The sequence below is a fragment of the Dermacentor variabilis genome, chromosome 2, assembly GCF_050947875.1.
Source record: "Dermacentor variabilis isolate Ectoservices chromosome 2, ASM5094787v1, whole genome shotgun sequence".
Lineage (NCBI taxonomy): Eukaryota > Metazoa > Arthropoda > Arachnida > Ixodida > Ixodidae > Dermacentor > Dermacentor variabilis.
Genome location: NC_134569.1, coordinates 4,549,654 through 4,571,144, shown reverse-complemented (window position 1 = coordinate 4,571,144; position 21,491 = coordinate 4,549,654).

Here is a 21,491-nt window from a genome sequence, read left to right as displayed (position 1 = left end):
CTAGACTATTTTCTCTTCCATTATCCTCGTGGGTGCCACTGGTACTGATAAATCTCTTTGCACCTTGGGTGTTGGATCCCGGTCAAGTTGAACGTACGTATTCGTGTCTTCTAACAGCGTCAACATCTTCTGGGAGTAGTCGACTTTATCCAACAGAACAGTCGCGTTCCCTTTGTCTGCGGGAAGGATCACGACCTTGCAGTTGCCGCGAAGCCTCTTCACCGGTTGACGCTCTTCGGAAGACAGGGCCGAAGAAGGGGGGCCCCGCAGTCTGGAGAGAACAGACACAACACGAGTCCGGTCCTCATCAAGGTGCGCAGGATCAACTTGGCTAACGGCGTTCTCCACGGCACATACAAACTTCTTTTTATCCCTTGCAGCTCCGGCGTTGAAATTGAGGCCAAGGCTGAGGACCGAAAGCTCAGTTTTGTCTGGTTTGTACGAGGACATGTTGAGAACCGTGCACTTACCTGCTTTGCGCTGAACGTCGCTTCGCTGGGCTTGAAGTCTGCGAATCTTGTTGTCGCGCGACAGATCATCTTGCCGTGCACGAAGGCTTGCTTGAAAATTGGCATGTAGGTGTACGCTTGCGAAATCGTTAGGCAAGCGAAACTCTAGCTGACGGTGAGCAAAGAAAGCTTGGTTCTCCAGAGTTCTTACTTTTCCCGCTCCCATTCGCGTCGACAGTGATACAAACTGGCGAATCTGCTGAACGATCGGTTGGCCATACGCCTGACGAAGCTTAATGAAGTGCAGTGTTTGACGGAAGCCCGTCTGGTCGGGATTAAACATGGTTAAAAGGTAAACAAAAACCCGGGGCACTTCGCCGACCAAATAAAGATTTAAAAGAAAAGAAGACGTTTCGGCGCCCACACGGGAGGCTTGTTCACAGGTAAAATAAACAAAGGTGCTCGAGCAGCTCGCTTAAATTGTCTTGAACACGTGACGCAGGCAGCGCGTATACACTGACGCTAGATTGCCATCGCTCCTGTTCAGAATGTGTGGCGTAGTCTGAATCATGAGGGACTCACGATAAAGGCGTCGAGATAGCCCTTTTTCCCTGGCAAGAACACGTGCCTTCCCCCAGCCGATTGCGTGGCCGCTTGAAGTGGCGTGCTAAGCCAAAGCACTGGATTTCCCATTTTCTTTTTTGACGTCATATTTGTGCTGTTTCAGACGCCTTTCAAAGTCACCAGTTTCGCCAATGTACACGTAGTCGCAATCCGTGCATGAGACAACGACACAACACCTGGGAATTTCTCTTTTGTTAATTTGTCCTAACATTGACGAGTGATTGCCGTAGTTTCTGGTTTGGAATGTGTGCCACTTGAACATTGTCCACAAGTGAAGCTCTAAGCCGTATTCTGCTTTCATACAATGTTCAAGTGGCACACATTCCAAACCAGAAACTACGGCAATCACTCGTCAATGTTAAGGACAAATTACCAAAAGAGAAATTCCCAGGTGTTGTGTACGTTGTCCCATACGCGGATTGCGACTACGCAGATCTGCAAGATCTGCAGCTTTGATCTTGGATGTCAAGGGGGATACGATAACGTATATCACATGGCTGTCGTCGATGCTCTTGAGATGGTTTAGGCGGTGGACTTTTTCAATGGAGTTTTCATTTCCTTTTTATGAGATCGTTCTTTGTGTGTACCGGCTATGGCCATAAAGCACACTGCACCTACCGAGTTTTTCCTCAAGGCGATGTACTAAGCCCTATCGTATGCAACCTCACACTCATTGGTCTCGTTGAAGATCTGCCAGCAGCGATCAAGATATCAATGTACGCAGACGACATATGTATGCGGACTTCAGACGTGACACGCCCTCAGATACGTGCAAGACTTCAAAAAGATGCTACTCTGACAGCTATATATCTCCACAACCATGTTTTTGAAATCTCGTCAGACAAATGTACTCTGACGGCATTCGGTCGCAAACCAATAACACCCTACGCCATCTCAATAAATGGCGAGATAATTTCTTACAAGACTCACAGATTTATTGGCATAATCATTGACAGATATCTCTCATGAAGCCCGCACGTGACCTACTTGAAACAGCAGCAGACAGCAATCTCTCAGCTTTTCAAGTTTCTGGGCGGAAAGACTTGGGGATGTAAGTTCATGCAATGTTCTTCCACGAAGATAAATCTTCCATAAATATTTGTAAGTCCCTAACGGTAAGGGTGTTACCAGCGCGACAAGGAAACTCCCTTAAGGGTGTGAACATTGTAGAGTCTACGAGCGGCGCACCCCAGAAAGCTCGCCTTCGTGCATAGCGTTACGGTCACATTACGGTTACATAAGCTGTAGTTGCCCGGAAGCTTCAGAAGCAGCCAGGGAATTTTGAATGCTATCGCGTTCCACTCTTAAAGGCGAAGCTTAAACGTCCCACAATTTTTTCCCAGCCAAGCTTGTATTGGTTCTCAAGTGGCGTTGTCGTGGTCACGCAAACAAACCCAGTTGCTACCAGAGCATAGCAGCGGTGGGAAAGGGTGGCTAGCTGTGTTGAAAGCTGCGCCGGCGCCGTAGCGTGAGTGATTAGCAAGGATTCCGGGTGTATAGGCGTAGGGCCACGCCACGGGCGCAACCAACCAGAGCCGTTTCGCTTCCGCCGGAGAGGACAAGGGCAGAAAGGGTGTCGCGCGCACTGCGCCGGCTTCGTTTCCATTTAGTTGTCTCGGAAAACGGATAGGACTGCCACACGTTGCACCTTCCCGGATAAACGGGCAGCGTTCGAGAAGTGGCGGCGAGAACTGGAGTGGCGCCGATACAGCCGTTAGCGCCGCCCGAGCCCAGGCAATGCGACAGCAACGAGAAGATCCCGAGCTGAGGGAGCGGGTGACCGAAGCAATCCGGCACCGTTACCTGTGCGTTACTTAATTGTGACGAAGGTCAGGTGCATGCGGGACAAGCTTCGCTACCACCATTTTCCGGCAAGGGAAGGGTTGGTCAATTTTAAGCGAAGATTGTATTGACTCACAAGTGGTCTTGTGGTCACGTAAAAAAACCAGTTGCTCCCAGAGCAGAGCAGCTGCGAGAAAGGGTGGTTTGAGGAGTTGACAGTTGCGCCGGCGCCGGAGCGTGAGTCATTAGCAAGGATTCCAGCTGTTAGGGTGCGCGCTCACGCGGCGCAATCAGAGCTGTTTCGCTTCCAACAGGGAGGGAAAGGGCAGGGTAATGACGTGTGCGGTTTTATGGCGCAAGGGCCAGGTACATCCAAAGAGCGCCATGAAAAATGGTAATTTTATCGATGACTTACCTATAGCGTGGACAATGAACCTCTTAGGGTAGATGTGACATGGCTCTAAAAGGGCCTAAAACCTGTCGCTCTAAATGACGCAAAATATATAGGGACTAAAAAACTAACACTGACTACTTAGTGATTTGGGCTATGGCAATTGGGTTTCATTAAATATGTGATGCAACAAAACATAACAGTGACATTGGAGCTTCAAGAAAGTCCTTGTATTCAAGGGTTTTCTTGTCACTCATTCAAGGGCTTTCTTGCCAGCTCCAATGTCACTGTTATGTTTTGTTGCATCACCTGGTCAAAAATTACCTGGTCAAATGATTTTCGGAGCCTCTATTTCGACTAAAAACTCCAAGAATAATTTCAGGTCAAAAAGCGATTCATTTCTAAGAAAAAATGCCGTGTGAGGAGGTATATTGTTACGTAGGAAGACGCAGAGGAAAAGCTATATGCAAGTATATTAACAAGAAAATACGCCGCACTTGGCCAATGGGCAACAGCCCGTGCTAGCCTCTAATCGTCGTCGACGTCTTCTGCGTCATCTGCGGCTGAAATTCTTGCCAGGTGGTGATGGATGACTCGTGGTTAGCAAACCATGTCCGGGCAGAGTCCTCTGCGGCGAAGTACACGTTCGTTAACTTTTTCTGTTCATCCCAATAATTGACGTCGGCCACACGATCGAAGTCATCGAGCCAGTCTTCCACGTCCTCAAAAAGCTCACCATGAAACGGCCGCTGCCAGCGTGGAGTGCGGACAACCAGTGACGCAGGAGGCTGTCCCTGTGTCTGGCTTGCGGTTGTGGTCGACATCCTCAGCAGATCTTGCAGGCTGTATTCCCGAGGTAATCTTTGAAGCCGTCAGCTTTTGCGTAGGTTGTCCGCTTCCAGTTCCTGGGGGTCAGAGTACATAGACGCGCACTCAGCAACTCCACCAGTTTCTCAGAGACAAAACCACAAAAGACTTCGCTCGACGCTCTTGATCTTTTTATGAAGCTGACATGGAACTTTCGTCGTTGTCTTCTTTTGGGACCAACCCAGCATGCCTAGCATGTTGCGCCGAATTGCACCGAGTGACTTTCAGTTGTGTCAAGGTCGTGGCAATATTTTCGCGATATGCAGAAGGGATATACCTTTTTCTATCTCCTTCTATTGCAGGACTTTGAGTAAGAACGTGGACGGCGGTGAGAATATTGCCGCACTTAGAAGCCGAAGAGTCCCCCCTCCCATTCATGAGAAAAGAGTGAGTACCGTAAGTGCGTCCTATTCCTAATCGGCAAAGAAGTACTTCCTTATATCGTGTTCTTTTTCCACTTATCCACTCCCTAGTTTTGGTTTTATCTTGGGAAGCTTATTCAATGCTTGGGTATCCCACTATCCTTGCCCATTATTCCTCAGTTTACGACGTACAAAAGACTTTAGGTCAGGGGCAGGGATCGGAACATTTCCATCTGTGTCGCTAAAACTCAAAGTCGCAGCGTTTTCGCCAGCAGCTAAGTTGTCTTTTATAACTTTGTGGCCAGATACCCAGCTTAAGACAATCACTTGGTTGCACATATATGTGGAGCCAAATAAGTTCTACAATTAATTCAAAATGGTGTTCTTGTGTTTTCGTAGACTACTTAAGGCTTTCACGGCACTTAATATATCTGTGTAGAAAAATCTTAGCGACATTTATGAGCCTTATGTGTTGAATAGTCGAGAGTATAGCGTATGCTTCCGCCGTAAAGTGCATGGATTTAGTGTCCCAGGTGTTGAATACGAGGCTCCAAGAGCTGCGTAAGCAACACCAGCAGGAGACTTCGAAGTATCTGCGTAATATTCAGCACAGGAATAGTTCGCCTGAAGTTCAAGAAAATTTTGATATATATCTGCCTCACGTGCTCGTTTCGATATTTCTGTGAAAGAAATGTCACACTGAATAGTCTGTCAGTACCAAGGCGGTGAAAGCCTAGTAGGAGCCATTAGGACATTCCCTAAGGGCTCATTCACACCGGCGACTGACAGTGGTCGCGCGACCAAGTTGGTCGCAAAGCGACCAGTCGCAAATGGTCGCAAACGGTCGCCTTTCTTGAAAAGCGACCATTTTGGGCCAGTCGCTCTCTGCGCGATTTTTCAGTCGCGCGACCGTGGTCGCAAAACTGATAAACCAATCAGCGGCGCACCGGAAGTGATCTTTCGTGTGTCTACATCCGGCCTCCTTCGGCGTCGCGTTCAAATTCCGCGTAGATTCCGAGAGTTCTCGCTGAGAACGATACTCTCCGGGATTGCGACCTGCGGGTCGCGCTCAGCCGGGCTTGCCGGTGTGAACATCAGTCGCCTTCGGTCGCTTTTTGATTGCGAGTCGCAAATGGTCGCGCGACCTCCTCAAGTCGCCGGTGTGAATGTGCCCTAAAAGAGGGACCCCTGTTTTTTCTGTGAGCGCTTTGCTTCCAACCGGAGGAACAGAAGAGGCCGGATTGCTGGGCGGTTACGGAACAGCGTGTAAGTGGACAAGTAGCGAATAGTAAAATGACACGGATGCTGAATATCTGATTTAACTTTCAGGGCGTAAGAGAAATTTAAGAATGTCCTTTTTAGATGCAGAGATCATTCTTTGGATTCAACGTAGAGGCTTTCTATAGGACTACTCCTGATAGCACCTGTAGCAAGATTGATGCCCAAGTGGGGAATCGAATCTAGCATCTTCAAGGCACTAGGCGTAGTAGCGTTATACACTATGACTCCGTAGTCAAGGCGTGACTTTATCAGACTTTTATTCAAGCTCAAGAGGCATCTTATGTAACTTCCACAGGATGTGCGCGACAATAGCTTCAGTAAAGCCGTTGTCTTCATGCACTTCGCTTTCAGATATTTCGTGGGGAGGATAAATGTTAATATAGAGTCTAAAATAAGGCCTAAAAATTATGTTCATGAATGACAGGTAGCTGTTGTCAATTAAGATAAATATCGGAGTCAGATGACATACCTCTATTGTTCGAGAAGAGCACACACGTGCTTTTCTTCGGGTTTAGTTTAAACCCATTCTCGTCAGCCCACTTTGAAAATTTGTTTAGCCCAAGCTTTACATGTCGCTCACAGATCGAAATGCTGCATAATTGAAAACCTGTTTGTACGTCATCCACATACACGAAATAAAACATTGTACGTGGTATGATAGTGTGGAGAGAGTTCATTTTTACAATGAAAAGAGTGCAGCTAAGCACACCACCTTGTAGTACATCCGTTTCTTGTGTGAATAGACGGGATAGCACATTACTGACTCTAACACGAGACGTGCGATTAGACAGGTAACATTGGATGACATTTAGCAGATTTTCTCGGATTCCCATGTCAGCCAAGTCACGGAGAATTCCGAAACGCCGTATGGTGGCATATGCCTTCTACATGTCAATAAATGCCGATAAGAAAAACTGTTTATGCATAAAGGCATCACGGATATTTGCCTCGATGCAGACAAGGTGATCAGTTGTAGAGCTACGCTCAATGAATTTGCACTGTAAGGGATCGAGTATCTTGTTATTTTCAAGCAAATGGATGAGGGGGCCGCGAATAATCATTTTCTCAAAGAGTTTGCATAAGCAACTGATTAGAGCTATAAGCCTATAACTACTAGGTGAGCAAGGGTCTTTGCCCTCTTTGAGAATAGGAATTACAATTGATTCTTTCCAGGCGGGCGGAATGCAGCCTCCAGAAAAATGGAGTGAAATAGTGACAGTAGTGTTCTGTCGGCTTAAGGGTGTAAGTGTTTGATCATTTCATATTGTTTTGGGTCACATCCTGGTGCCGACTTGCTACCATTCAGTGAAGGGTGAAACTCCGCCATGATGAATGAATGATTCTATGTTTCATTAGCTATGCGTTTCCGACCCAGAGGCTGTCGCTGTGCTTGTCGCTCGTATTTTAGATATGTGTTTAATGGGATGTACTGGAAATGTGCTCGAAATGTGCTCCTAGACGATCGGCCTGGTTCTCAAGAGTGTCTACTTGTGTGTTTGCTAATGGCAGAGAATGAGTTTCACGGCCTTATATTTTGTTTACCCAGTTCCAGGCTTTCCTTTCCTCTGAATAAGAATTAATGCCGGAGATGTATTTTTGCCAACTTTCCCTTTCAGTATGGCGGTTATTCTACTTCTGATTTTATTTTCTTAAAGCTCATAACGTTTTATATAATTGGAGAGTCACGGAGGTAATTTCAAGCCTTATTTTGTTTTTTTCGCGCTTCCTTACATTCGTGGTTCCGCCAGGGATCACGTCGTTTAAAAGGCGGTGCATTTGTTTGTGGGATACAATATTGACGCTAGGTCGACTGTATATGCTGTTAAATATGACACTGCATCGCCAATACTAAGCGTACGAATATCATCCCAGGTCAAATATGTTAGCTCGTTGTATCGCTGTCAATTCGCTCACTCAACTTTCCACTGGGGCACATGTGGAGAGAATTGGTCCCGTTTTCTTAACTTTAAAACAATCGGGAAATGGCCACTCCCGTATGGGTACTTAAGCACCTTCCACTCTAAGTACGGCACGACTGTGCTTGATGCACCGGTTGAATTGATAGATGAAAATGTGATTGCTGTAAGAAGTTGGTTCTTTCTTATTTAGCAAACGCGCACCTGTACTTAAGAGGCAATTTTCAATTAGCCGCCCTCTGGCATGATATTGAGAGTCGCCCCGCGAGGTATGATGAGCATTTAGGCTTCCAGAGAGAATGTAGGGAACCGGAAGTTGTCTAATAAAGCTTTCAAATTCTGTTCTGAAGAGTTAGTAGTTGGGGGGGATGTATAAAGAAGTAATTGTCAGAAGCTTACTAAAAAGCACTGTTCTGACTGTAACTGCCTTAACAGGAAGCTTTAGCTCGGGTGCTCCTATCTAAATACATGTAAAAGCAGAATTCGTCTTGCTCGGCAACCACTGCACCAAATTTGACGTGGTTTGTTGCATTTAAAAGAAAAACTTAAAATATAGTGACTGTTGGTTTAGGATATTGATTTAGGTTGTCAATGTTTTATTAAACATTCTCAAAAATCGTACATTTTCAAAAGAACGAAACTATCAAGTTTACAACTCTGTATCTAAGCAAGAAAAATTGATAATACAATTTCGTGAATTGCATCTAATAGTACATCTAACGCAGACAAAATTGATAGGCTACACATGAATGTCAAAAAATATAGTAAAATGGAAATATAGGTTTTGCAGAACCCTTGTAAACAACGTAACAAATTTACGTAAGATATAAAATGACGTATCGAATTTGTCCGCTTTCAATGATATGATGGATCTCGTTTACAGGACCGCGATATGTGCTCTTGATGCAGAGTTATGAATTTGTAAACTTCGTGCTTCCATTTTTTTCAAACTTTCGAATTTTCGAAAGTCTTTTTAACAAAATTCAGGACCTAAATTGAAATTCCACGACCAACATTCACTAGAATTTCACTTGCCCTCTCAAATGTAATAAATTTCATTGATATCGGTTCAGGAAGCTGTCTCAGATAGAACGTTTTTGCGTTTTTACGTGTATTTGAATAGGCCGCGTCGGAGTTGGGCCCGGGCTAAAGCTTCCTCTTAAGAGGCGTTGGCAGCTCTAAATGCTGGCCAGGCGACACCTTCATCTACTATTATGGCGACCCCGCCCGATGAGAAAAGAGCGTCGTTGCGGTCTTTGCGGTAAATGGCATTTTGCCGCTGAAAGCTTGTGTAGAATTAAGGTGTGTCTCTTGCACACACAGCACTCAGATTAAATTTGTGTACAAATTCATTTATGCCATCCAGGTTGTGGAGTAGACCTCTGGCGTTCCTATGTATAATTTGTGTAGTCATATTAGAAATATCTTGTGCTGTTTGTCGAGAGGGGTAGTTCAAGTTAGCTCGCGAGGTCTTTCCAGGCCCCGTGATACGGGATTTTTCTTTTTTTTCCGACGCGCTCAACGGAGCTTCGCCGTTCCTTCGGCGTCTGGCACACTGGAGGAGTGTACTTCGCTAGAATAGCAGCTTGGGCTTGTTGGTTTTCCATCCTGCTAGTAACAGTGCAAAATGCAGACAAGAGACGAGACAAGAAGACACCACAAGCGCTTGTGGTGTCTTCTTGTCTCGTCTCTTGTCTGCATTTTGCGCTGTTACTAGCAGACTGGAGGAGTGTTGGTTACATCCATGGTCTCTTCAGAGACGGTGGACGATGCCCGCTCGGCGGCCACGCTCTGGGGCTTTTCGGGCCTGTTTGTACGGGCAGCGGCCCCGGGACCGGCAGGCTCGGAGTTCTGCTGGTCCTTCTTGACTGGGGGCGGAACATTAGTGGCTGTTCCTGCCAGGGGGGCTGGTGGCGGAACCGCCATCACACTCCGTGTGGCTTGGGCGGCCACCGAAGGATGTGGCGCTGCCCCGCAGCGCGTCCCATCGGTATAGGAAGGACTAGACTGATTGTGGAGAGAGAAACGCTTACGTGCCTCTGTGAAAGATAGGTTTAGTTTAACTTTCAGTTCTATTATTTGTTTCTCTTTTTTTCCGAGAGGAGAGAAGGCGGGAGTTCCTTCACATTTGGTACAGCGCGTTGCTGAAGTGCAGATGTCAGAAGCGTGTTCAACAGAACTACACTTAGCCCAAATAGCACGCCCTCTGCAGCTTTGCGGCCCGTGCCCAAAGTGCTTGAAGCATCGAAGCGGATTTAGGATGCAGGTCCTGACAGGAAGCTTACAATAACCAGTTTCAATTGATTCAGTAGGTTGCTGGTTCTGAAAGTAATGATTATGTGCTTGGTCAGTATTTGCTTGTCATCTCGCCTTATCATTATCCTTTGCACTTCAGCTACGTAATGGTTTTGTCATCCTCCAAGTAGTCCACTTTCACTGAGTCCCACAAGGTCATCTTCCGAGATGACACCGCGCACTGTGTTCATTGAGCTGTGTGGGCCCACTGAAACATGAATATCCCCAAATGCTACGAACTTTGAGAGTTTGTCGTACTGCGGTTTGTCGCGAACTTCGAGAAGAAAATCACTGCTTCCCATCTTCATTACTTTATGACCTGGGATGACTGCTTCCGTGAGAGATTTGGCTATGAGAAATGGTAACATCATTCGGACTGTCTTAGTTTCGTGCTGGCTGTGTACAACGTGGTACTTTAGAAAATAATGTTTCGGTTGCATAAAAAACTGAATGTTTCATCGGTGTGCCCTCTTATCAAGGAGCGATCAGGTAGGGGTGGGGGGAAGCGTTTGCTATATAAAACTTGCAAATTCTGCGGTTATGGTAGCCATACACCACCGAGCCCAACAAGGGGACGCTACAAGGTTGGAAGAATACCTGCAGACACTAGCCATGCTTCGCCGATATAGCCTAATATAAGCTACCAAGGTTGGACCTATACCAGGTTGACCCTTGCCGCCCAGAAATTCGGAAGGGAGAAATGAAAAGAAGATAGGAAAGCAAAAGAGAGCGAGAGAGAAAGCAAAAACATTCTAGAGGCGGACATGAAAAGGCTACTGCTGATTTCCTCCAGGTAGGTCAGTCTGGAGGTGCCGTGTATGTAAAGCAGAGGCCAAGTCGGCGTGTAACCTCCGCCGGGGGCCTTAAAGGTGCAAACACTAGGCGTCGGATGAAACCTCAGGATTCCCCTTTCCACAGACACGGCTCAGCCGCGCATGGCGACACGCGGGAGTGTCCGGCCCTCGTGTGCTCTGGTACGTGGTGTCGCAACGCGCCAAACGCCTGCTGACGCAGACGCCCCTGCGCGGAGAAAGGGCAGGAAAGGGTTCTCGCACGCGGTGCGCCGGCTTCGTTTCCGTTCACTTCAGTCTCGTAAAACAGATGGGACGGCCATGCGTTGTGCGTTTCCCCGAGGAATGGGCAACGTTCGACGAGTGGCGGCGAGGACTCGCGCGTGATAGGGGTCGCCGTCGGTGCGCCGATCCAGCCGTTAGAGCCATCATTGACCAGGCAATCCGACAGCAACGAGAAGATCCCGCGCTGAGGGAGCTGGTCGCCGAAACAATCCGGCGCCGTTACCTGTGGGTCACTTAACCGTTAAGAAGGTCAGGTGCACGTAGGACAAGCTTCGCTGGCCCCATTTTCCGGCAGGGGAATGGTTAGTCATTTTTAGACATTGGTGTGAACTGAAGATTGAAACGCGGTATATGGAATTCGTGCATATACGAATCTGTACTATACTTCTACAGATGTAATGGTAAGTGGCCCTGTTCTATACATTATTTCGCAAAGAAGCAACAAACAGTGCCTAAAGATTGTGGCCGTTTATTATGCACTTCTTACTCATCTGTTCATTATCATCTTCGTACGTATGTGTTTCTTCTTCGTCGCATCTGCGGATGCATCATCAACGACGATTGTGCCTGAGCCCTCAGCCGTGTCTCTCGGGCTAAATAAAAGATAGGCGCCGAACTGTAACGTCCCAAATGGTGGAGTTCACTGTACCAAATATACACTTACAAGCGCAGATAGTGCTTTTGCTTTCCTTCCCGTGGTTTGGCTCCTGCACTAGGGTCGATTTCTCTTAGAGTAAAAATGTGCCCATGCAGGACACAGTCCAACAACTGTATAAAGGGGGGGGGGGGGCTCAACTCGCTGACGGTCAGCAATGTAAACTCACGGACGCTGTAATCTGTGGTGGTGAGGTGACTGCGAAGCACGCCACTCTCTTCTCCGTGTCTGGTGCGTTTGTCTACGCTTCATTCTTTGGGCGGTTTATTAGAATGGCGCGTGGCGTATTTTCCCCTAATTTAAAACAGGCTATCGCTCTATTTTGTCCGTATTTATCGATGGTTTGAAATTTATAAGTATGCGGTCTTTCCGAGTTTACATTTTGGGTATAGTTCTTTCTTTAAAGAATTATGGGGTTTTACGTGCCAAAACCACTCTTTGCTTATGAGGCACGCCGTAGTGGGGGGCTCCGAAAATTTGGGCCACCTTGGATTGCTTAACGTGCACCTAAATCTAACTACACTGGTGTTTTCGCATTTCGTCCCCACCCAAATGTGGCCGCCGTGGCCGGGACTCGACTCGCGACGTCGTGATTAGCAGCCCAACACCACAGCCACTAAGCAACCACGGCGGGAGTTCGTTCTTTAGTAAGAAATCCCACCGTTCTTTTCAAATTTAACGCAAGACTCAACGCAATACAATTTTCCTGTTAGAACTTTGGAAAAATCTCCTTGAGTTTTCTTCTGACATTGTCATTGTATGTATCGTTATTTGTTAACGTGAGTTAGCTACACAAGCATTTCAGTTCATTGGTGAGGTACACAGGCTTTGTCAGCACTTGAACCTACCATGGTGTTTACCGAGCTCTTAGATTACCCGATGCCACCACTTCATCGAGGCAGCTACGCTTTCTTTTTGTGCGTTTTCGTGAGCATCTCGATGCCTGCTAAGAAAAGAGACGAACCGAAATGAAGAAAGCACCCGGCCTGGCCTGGGCACCTGAGCGAATTATGCGGGGCAGTGGCGAGGCCCCACGTGACCGGTTAGATTGCGCCTTTTTCGTGGTTTACGGTTACCGCGTTACGTGGGTGTCGCCGTCTAGGCGCAACCGGTGCCGAGGAAATGCGAGCCGCAAGACAGGCACGTCCCACTGACAGGCCCCAATGCAACAATGGAAATAATTGTTTCCTTCTCAGATTCTACAGTGACGGTGAGGCAAGCGGTGATTGTCGTTGCGAAGTATATTGGCGGCGCTTCTGTTAATCAACCAATTTTTGCTCTGTAACACTCTTGCTCGACTTTATTCGACAACGGCAGCGTCTGCACCTTAGTGGCTGCAGTGAATGTCGAGAGCGCAGTGCACAGAGTTCAGCAATGGCGGCATTGTCGCCCTACCAACGGAGAATGCAGTAATCGCTGATAGAAACCTAGGTTTTGCAGTTATGTCAGCGAAAATATCAGGGCGCACCTAGCGTAGTACATCAGAATTAAAACGGAATCAATAACTGGCGACTAACCTTAAACAAGAGCAGTTGGAACATGTCCGTTGATTTTCTCCTTTTCTTGGATCGCCCGCTTTTTAAAACAAATCTCGGTTCTCGCTGATGTCTAAGCATTGGGTTCAACGCTAAGTGGAGTTGGCTACTTCGGAGATTACTGCATGAAAACCGTGTCTATCCTAGTAACTTTCATAAGCTGGGTCATAGTTGCGTTCTCAATGAAAGCAGAAGCGAAGTAAGCAGCCTCGCATTCTTCAACATCTTATTCCGCGGGGCAGCGGGAACTATTTTTGTATTAAAATATAAAAGAAACTATGACCTTAAGAACACGTGCAATATTTTCTGGATGACTTCTCAAGAAGCTTTGTGGAAACAGCGTTTACGTTTAGTAACAACCGTTTAATCTCCTTTCCCCCGCTCCTCTGTAAAGCGTGCGCAGAGGCGCTGAAGGAAACAGCAGGACAAGCAACGCTGAGGGTAAGATTCAATACTAAGATTAGGAAAAAAATACAGCTATAAGCTCCTGTCGATTCACGTTGTAATGGGCGAGAGTTTGTAGAAGATCTGTCGCTAGTGACCTCAATTAGCCTGAGCGTGACAATGATTAAGACAGGGTCTGTGTTTTCCATGATGGCCGTTTTCATTAAGTTCCCCAGCTGTTTTACCAGAACAAATTGAGTTTGCATGCTCGCTTAAAAAATAATATTGGACTTAGAAATGCTTGGTCTTATTTTTTAAGTTTAGGGATCAGAAGCATGAAGAATGATGACTACAGTTTTCATGCAGCATTCTTGGAATGTGGGACGTTCCTCCGCTTGGTTCTTTCAGACCAGCCCTGCCACGGTCTGAGGTACAGCAATTTAGCTCTTCTATGCAGGACATCGCTGCCCTTGAACAGCTGAAAAAAAAAAGAGGCCAAGTTTTTTTTTGTGATTTTGATGCAAGACCTATAGCATAGCGATAAGTGCATAGAGGATCAATGGAGGGTAGCCTTTCCCTGCCGCTGCAGAGTGCTTTTGCATGTTGCCTTTTCTGAGAGGGCAATTCTTGTTCCAAATATACGTTCGGACAGGCAGCGGCACTCATGAAGCTTCACGTGGGCCTAAAGAGCAGCGCAATGATGATATTTCCGAGTACCCGAAGCCCCATTATTACGTCGAGCTCTCCGACTGCATGCGTACTACCCGATGTATACGAAAACCACTACGCCTGCGCAAGTATACCACGAAATGCAGCGCGTTAAGCGCTGAATTGCATACAACAGCACATTTATCGTTCAGTTAAGTTCCTGGAAGACGGACTGCGATGATCTGAACGTCAACAGCGAGCTCCAAGCGATCAATGCAAATGAGGCGTCTGAGCCGGGTGCAGCAGACAAGCACGCTATCGACTGCGAGGCAACACAGTGTGTACTTGAACAAATGCACTGGTCTACACGTCATCGCGTGCTCAAGAAATAGAGGGTGATATCACCGCTGTATAACGTGGCTTTACAGTGCCCAAACACAAGTGGAACGCCTTTGTAACGAAGTGCTTGGGAAATCATTCGTTATACAGGTAACTTCGTTGTAAAGTGCGCGCACCTCAGAGCTTCCAGTGGAACTGGCACAGAATAATTCCTTCGGTATACAGGTCATTTCGTTGCAGAGATGTTTGTTGTCGTTGTGCTCGGCTGTGGTGACGCACCAAATATTCCTTCCGAGACGATGTTTGGCGACTGGCTTGGTTACGCTTTCACGCAGCGCACAACTGTTACCTCTACTGACAGGAACGACTCTACGCAGTGTCCACTGCAGTGCCATTTAAAATCATTTACTATCGTCACGGAACGTTGACTTTTTCGACTTTACATTAAAGTCTACTTGCCTATTTGCTACCGGTCATTTAAGCGCTGAATCCACGTTCTATTCCATTAACGAAACGATAGACGCTTAATATGCAGAGGTTCACGGCGAGGACGCATCCTTCGAACTTGCACCACCCCCACGGTTTTCCTCCGTTTCTCGGATGTCGTTATCAGTAAACGGTATAGGAGTGGCATTGCATCAAGGAAGACAAATTCTGAAATAGTGATTTTTTTACAGCGTACTCTGTTATGGGCTGAAAGCAATAGCCGTGTCGGTTAGCGTTGTCCAGTGTTGTCCGTTGCCGTCGCCGGTACCGGTATCCGTCGCGGCTGGAACCAAGAATTTGAAAAAGAATATCCAGTACCCGCCGGGATCGAAGCAGGTGACTCTGCACGGGAGTCACCTGCTGTAGCAGTGCGCCAGGGCTGCCACGGAAGCACGCTCTATAAAGGCGCCCTAGAATGCCAGAGTCACACGATGTCAGATGCGCGCCGCGCAGCGTCGATACATGCACACTTTGCATTGCAGTTGCATATTATTGTACCAGGTGTCACGCCATGTAGCACTTGAATCTTATCGGACCTCGTATCAAGGGATGCGACATGTGCGCCGCGTAGTCTTGCTACCTGTGTTACCCCTTCGCAACGCGTTATGACGCCTCTTCTCGAGGTACGAACCTCTTCCGAAAATGCGACTCGTAGAGCTACGCGCGCGGCTGCAACCAGGCAACGTCGAGCTCAACAGACCGTTACGCAGAGAGGAGCACAAGCCGCCGCTGACGCCGGGCTGGCAGTTTAGTTCGTTCTCGTGAAAGCGACGGGGGACTTCGCCGCGAAGGCCCTAAAGTGCGTGCTGCAGAAAATCAGACACGAGAGCTTCTTCGCTAACAACCTCACGTGCGTGCTACTGAAATTCAGTCACGACAGCTTTGCTGTGAAGACCCTCACGTGCGAGCAGCCGAAAATGACGACTAAGAGCTTCGCCGCGCAGAGCCTCACGTGCGAGCAGCCGAAAATGAGGACATGGAGCTTCGCCGCGCAGACCCTCACGTGCGATCAGCCGAAAATGAGGAGTAGGAGCTTCGCCGCGCATACCTTCACGTGCGCGCAGAAAAAAAATGCCGCCTGGGAGCTTCGCCGCGCAGACCCTCACGTGCGAGCAGCCGACAATGAGGACTAGGAGCTTCGCCGCGCATACCTTCACGCGCGACCAGCGGAAAATGAGTAGGAGCTTCGCCGCGCAGACCATCACGTACGAGCAGCCGAAAATGAAGAGTAGGAGCTTCTCCGCGCATACCTTCACGTGCGCGCAGCCGAAAATGAGGACTATGACCTTCGCCGCGCAGACCCTCACGTCCTAGCAGCCGAAAATGAGGACTAGCATCTTCGTCGCGTAGACCCTCACGTGCGAGCAGCCGAAAATGAGGAGTAGGAGCTTCGCCGCCCAGACACTCATGTCCTATCAGCCGAAAATGAGGACTAGTAGCTTCGCCGCGCATACCTTCACGTGTGTACAGCAGAAAATGAAGCCTGAGCTTCGCCGCGTAGACCCTTACGTGCTAGCAGCCGAAAATGAAGCCTGGGAGCTTTTTCGCGCAGACCCTCACGTTTGAGCAACCGGAAATTCTGCGCGGGAGCTTCGCCACGCAGACCCTCACGCACATGCAGCCGAATATGTGGCTTCGCGGCACATGCATTCACGTGCGCACAGACGAAAATGAGGCCTAGGTGCGCAATGTGTGTGACCCCCGGTGGTTTCAGAGTGATGTGAAACTGGTGCGAAAGGCCCACGTCCCTCCCTTTCTTAAGCAGTGCATTCCCAGTTAATGCCATTGACAACTTTCGTGTCACTGCTGTTTCATTTTTCATTATCCTCAAATAACAAGTTCGCATAAAATATAGTCAACGCTTTTATCGATTTCTCCTAACCAGCTATGCGTAAGGCAATGGCTCGCTGCACAACCCACCAGGTGCGAATTCCCTATCATCTAGAAAGAGAGCCAGCCATACCCCATCGCCGGAGATCGCTTGCATATAGGTAGCTGGACGGTTACCCTTCAGCCACTGCTGGTGGCGGCCGTTTCGCTGTAAGATGGCAGAGATTTGTTTTGCACGTTATCAGAGGTTTATTTCCTTGGCATTTCTCTATGCCGCTGTTATCTGCATGAAGAAGTAAAGACGGGAACCACGTAGAGCCACATGCCATTCAGTGCAGAAAGATTTCTTTACGTTAGTTGCTCCGATAAGGCTGCCCGCGCTGCGGCTCCGAGATTTGCGATGTGGAATTGCATGTGCACGCTGTCACACTCTGCACCCTCACCTGTGCCGCTGTATTGCGTTAAAGGAAGGGCTAGTGGCGGGAACTCTTTAAAAATCTGGGCTAGGTAAGTTAAGCGCTTACCTGCCTATATTCTCCACTCGTATTGCTCCACTGTCATCTTGGTTACCTTAAGCGACACATGATGCACCACACCCTCGGACCACTCTGAGCGTTTGGCGAAAAATTGGGTGAGGTTTAACTCTCGTAAACGAAGCTATCACGAGCGAAAGGCCTGTTTGGCTTGCCTTTACTAAGACTATGCATAAAGTGTTTCATTAAAGTTAGGGTAGAGTCTTTCACACGCGTTACACACGCTGCCGAATGGGCTGTCCGTGAAGTTGTGGTCAAACGTGGCCGTCGCAGTCGAGCTTGCCGCCAACTGAAGGATGTGGTTCGTCAAACGGTCGTTGTGGGTGCCGTTGCTTGTATCCACGGCTTCGTCTCCTTCTCCTAGTTCGTTTTGCTGAACGACAGCGGCGGTTGCAGTAGCTTCCATCTTGGCACGCTTCCGCGCTTGGTAAGCTTCCCTATAACGAGCTAATCTGGCTCCCGTGTTTGAGCAGTCAACTTTGCCTTTGCTTGAGATGCTGGAGCCTACATGTAGTCTACTTATATCTACGAGATTATCGGATTCAACCTCTCGCTTGCACTGAAGCACACGCACAGATGGCCCATCCATGGCGAGAATGAGCGACCAATCGCCGACGAAGCAGCGTTTAAACTAGAGTGCACTAGACTGTGGTCGAGTGGGACGAACGGCGCTCCATAGAATAAAGAACCAGCTTCTTACGCTAACTTAACCCAACGTTAACCTAAGCAAACATAGCCGAGACGAAAAGACAAAAACCCGCACGGCATAACCGCTGTGAGAATACGCGGTGCCCACTAAGGTCTTTTACGCTAATGTAACCTAACCTAAGATAGCCTAAACCTAAGCTAATTTAAACCAACGTGGGCGAGACGCCCACGCACGTTGGTTTAGGTGCATCAGTGGCGTAGAGGTAGAGTATCCGCCTCGCATGCAAGAGGACCGTGATTCGAATCCCGGTGCCGCGCAATTTTCCACCGGATTAAAAAAAAATCCGCGTGTTGATCAAATTGCATAAACAGGCCTGGAGTACGGCCTGATCCCGGTGAACAGAACCGGTAACGCACTCCCTCACCAGAGCAGGATTGGCCACCCTGGTGCAGTACTTGGCCACAACCTCCTATATGAATACAACAATAAAACGCCGGTCCTCAGTCCCCAGCGGCTGCGAAGCAACTGACCACGGGGGTGGTCAGACCTGTGACCCAGCAGAGAGGGTGCTAAGAATACATGGATCCGAACAGGCCGCAATGGGAATCTGAACCTGGCAACGTTTAACGTGAGAACGTTATCTAGTGAGGCGAGTCTAGCAGTGCTATTGGAGCAATTAGAGCGCAGTAAATGAGATATAATAGGGCTGAGTGAAGTTAGGAGGACGAAAGAAGCATATACAGTGCTAAAAAGCGGGCACGTCCTGTGCTACCGGGGCTTAGCGGAGATACGAGAACTAGGAGTCGGATTCCTGATTAATAAGGATATAGCTGGTAATATAAAGAAATTTTATAGCAGTAACGAGAGGGTGGCAGGTATTGTTGTGAAGCTTAATAAGAGGTACAAATTGAAAGTCGTACAGGTCTACGCCCTTACGTCCAGTCATGATGACCAGCAAGTCGAAAATTTCTATGAAGACGTGGAATCGGTGATGGGTAAAGTCAAAACAAAATACACTCTACTAATGGGCGACTTCAATGCCACGGTAGGCAAGAATCGGGCTAGAGACAAGTCAGTGGGGGAATATGGTATAGGCCTTAGGAATGGCAGGGGAGCGTTATTAGCAGAGTTTGCGGAACAGAATACTATGCGGATAATGAATACCTTCTTCCGCAAGCGGGATAGCCGAAAGTGGGCGTGGAGGAGCCCGAATGGCGAGACAAGAAATGAAATAGATGTTATACTATGCGCTAACCCTGGCGTCATACCAGATGTGGACGTGCTCGGCAAGGTGCGCTGCAGTGACCATAGGACGGCAAGAACTAGGATTAGCCTATACTTGAGGAGGGAACAAAAGAAACTGGTACATCAGAAGCCGATCAATGAGTTAGCGGTAAGAAGGAAAACAGAGGAATTCCGGATGAAGCTACAGAACAGGTATTCAGCTTTAACTCAGGAAGAGGAGTTTAGTGTTGAAGCAATGAACGACAATCTTATGGGCATCCTTAAGGAGTGTGCAGCAGAAGTCGGTGGTAACTTCGTTAGACAGGATACCAGTAACCTATCACAGGAGACGAAAGATCTGATCAAGAAACGGCAATGTATGAAAGCCTCTAAGCCTACAGCTGGAATAGAACTGGCAGAACTTTCGAAGTTAATCAACAAGCGTAAGACAGCTGACATAAGAAAGTACAATATGGATATAATTGAACATGCTCTAAGGAACGGAGGAAGCCTAAAAGCAGTGAAGGAGAAACTGGGAACAGGCAACAATAAGATGTATGCGCTAAGAGACAAAGCCGGAAATATCATTACTAATATGGATGAGATGGTTCAAGTTACTGAGTAGTTCTATGCTGAATTCCATGGTGAGTTATCAGCATGGCTTCAGAGCTGGCTTATCATGTGTGACCCAACTTGTTGAATTTTCACATGATATTTTCTTATCTTTTCACAATTGTAAACAGGTTGATCGCCTATTGCTGGACTTTGAAAGAGCGTTTGACACGGTATCACATTCATTGCTGCTGTTTAAGCTTTCTTGCGTAGGTTTGCCGAGTAATATCTTACACTGGATAAAAGACTACCTTCATGACCGCACTCAAAAAGTCGTCATCAGCGGTACACAATCACACCCCGTAACTGTAACATCTGGCGTGCCGCAGGGATCTGTCGTCGGTCCACTTTGGCTTTTAATCTTTATAAATGATATTGGCTCAGGCGTGACATCAAAAATTTGTATAATGCAGATGATTGCGTACTGTATCGAGATATAGAAAACGAGGACGATACAGTTGCTTTAGTAATGCACCTCAATCGGATTATTGCATTGTGCAGGAAATAGAATATGACTCTAAGTCCTAAAATATGCTGCCACATTAGCATTAGTAGAAAAAAAGGTAAAAATACTCAGTAGCTTCTTTTTACATAACAAGCAAATAACCACATATACCGATGTTAAATACTTAGGTGTGTATTTCTCCTATAATCTAACCTGGAACAAGCGTGTCGAATATATAGCTTTGAAGGCTGGTCGCGTTTCAAACTTTATTAAAAGGAATTTTCGCAATGTGCCTAGAGACGTAAAAGGAATTCTGCATATCTCCAACGTACGCTCAATATTAGAGTATGAGGAACAGTGTGGGATCCACCCACTAAAATGCTAATAAAGAAACTTGAAGCGATCCAAAACCTCGCGGCGCGTTTTATCTTAAAGTCATATGACCGTCACAGCAGCGTCAGCGTGTTAAAAAATCAGCTAGTTGCGTCTTTCCGAATAAATCTCTTAAACGACATTGTGAACAAAACAACTGGCGTTGACCACGCAGCTTACCTAGAACCTCCCACGTATATTTCCCGAAGAAAAGACCATAGCCGTAAAATATGCGAAATTTCCTGTCGGACATCTGTATTTCAATCAGCTTCTTTTTCCACGCACGATATCCGAATGGAACAGCTAACCAAACGCAATCATCATCATCATCATCATCATCATCATCATCATCATCAGCCTGGTTACGCCTACTGCAGGGCAAAGGCCTCTCCCATACTTCTTCAACTACCCCGGTCATGTGCTAATTGTGGCCATGTTGTCCCTGCAAACTTCTTAATGTAATCCGCCCTCCTAACCTTCTGCCGCCCCCTGCTTAAACATTAAACATTACTTTAGTTTTCTGCAGATTAATTTTCAGACCCACCCTTCTGCTTTGCCTCTCCAGGTCAGTGAGCATGCATTGCAATTGGTCCCCTGAATTACTAAGCAAGGCAATATCATCAGCGAATCTCAAGTTGCTAAGGTATTCTCGATCAACTTCTATTCCCAATTCTTTCCGCTCCAAGTCTCTGAATACCTTTTGTAAATACGCTGTGAATAGCATTGGAGAGATATG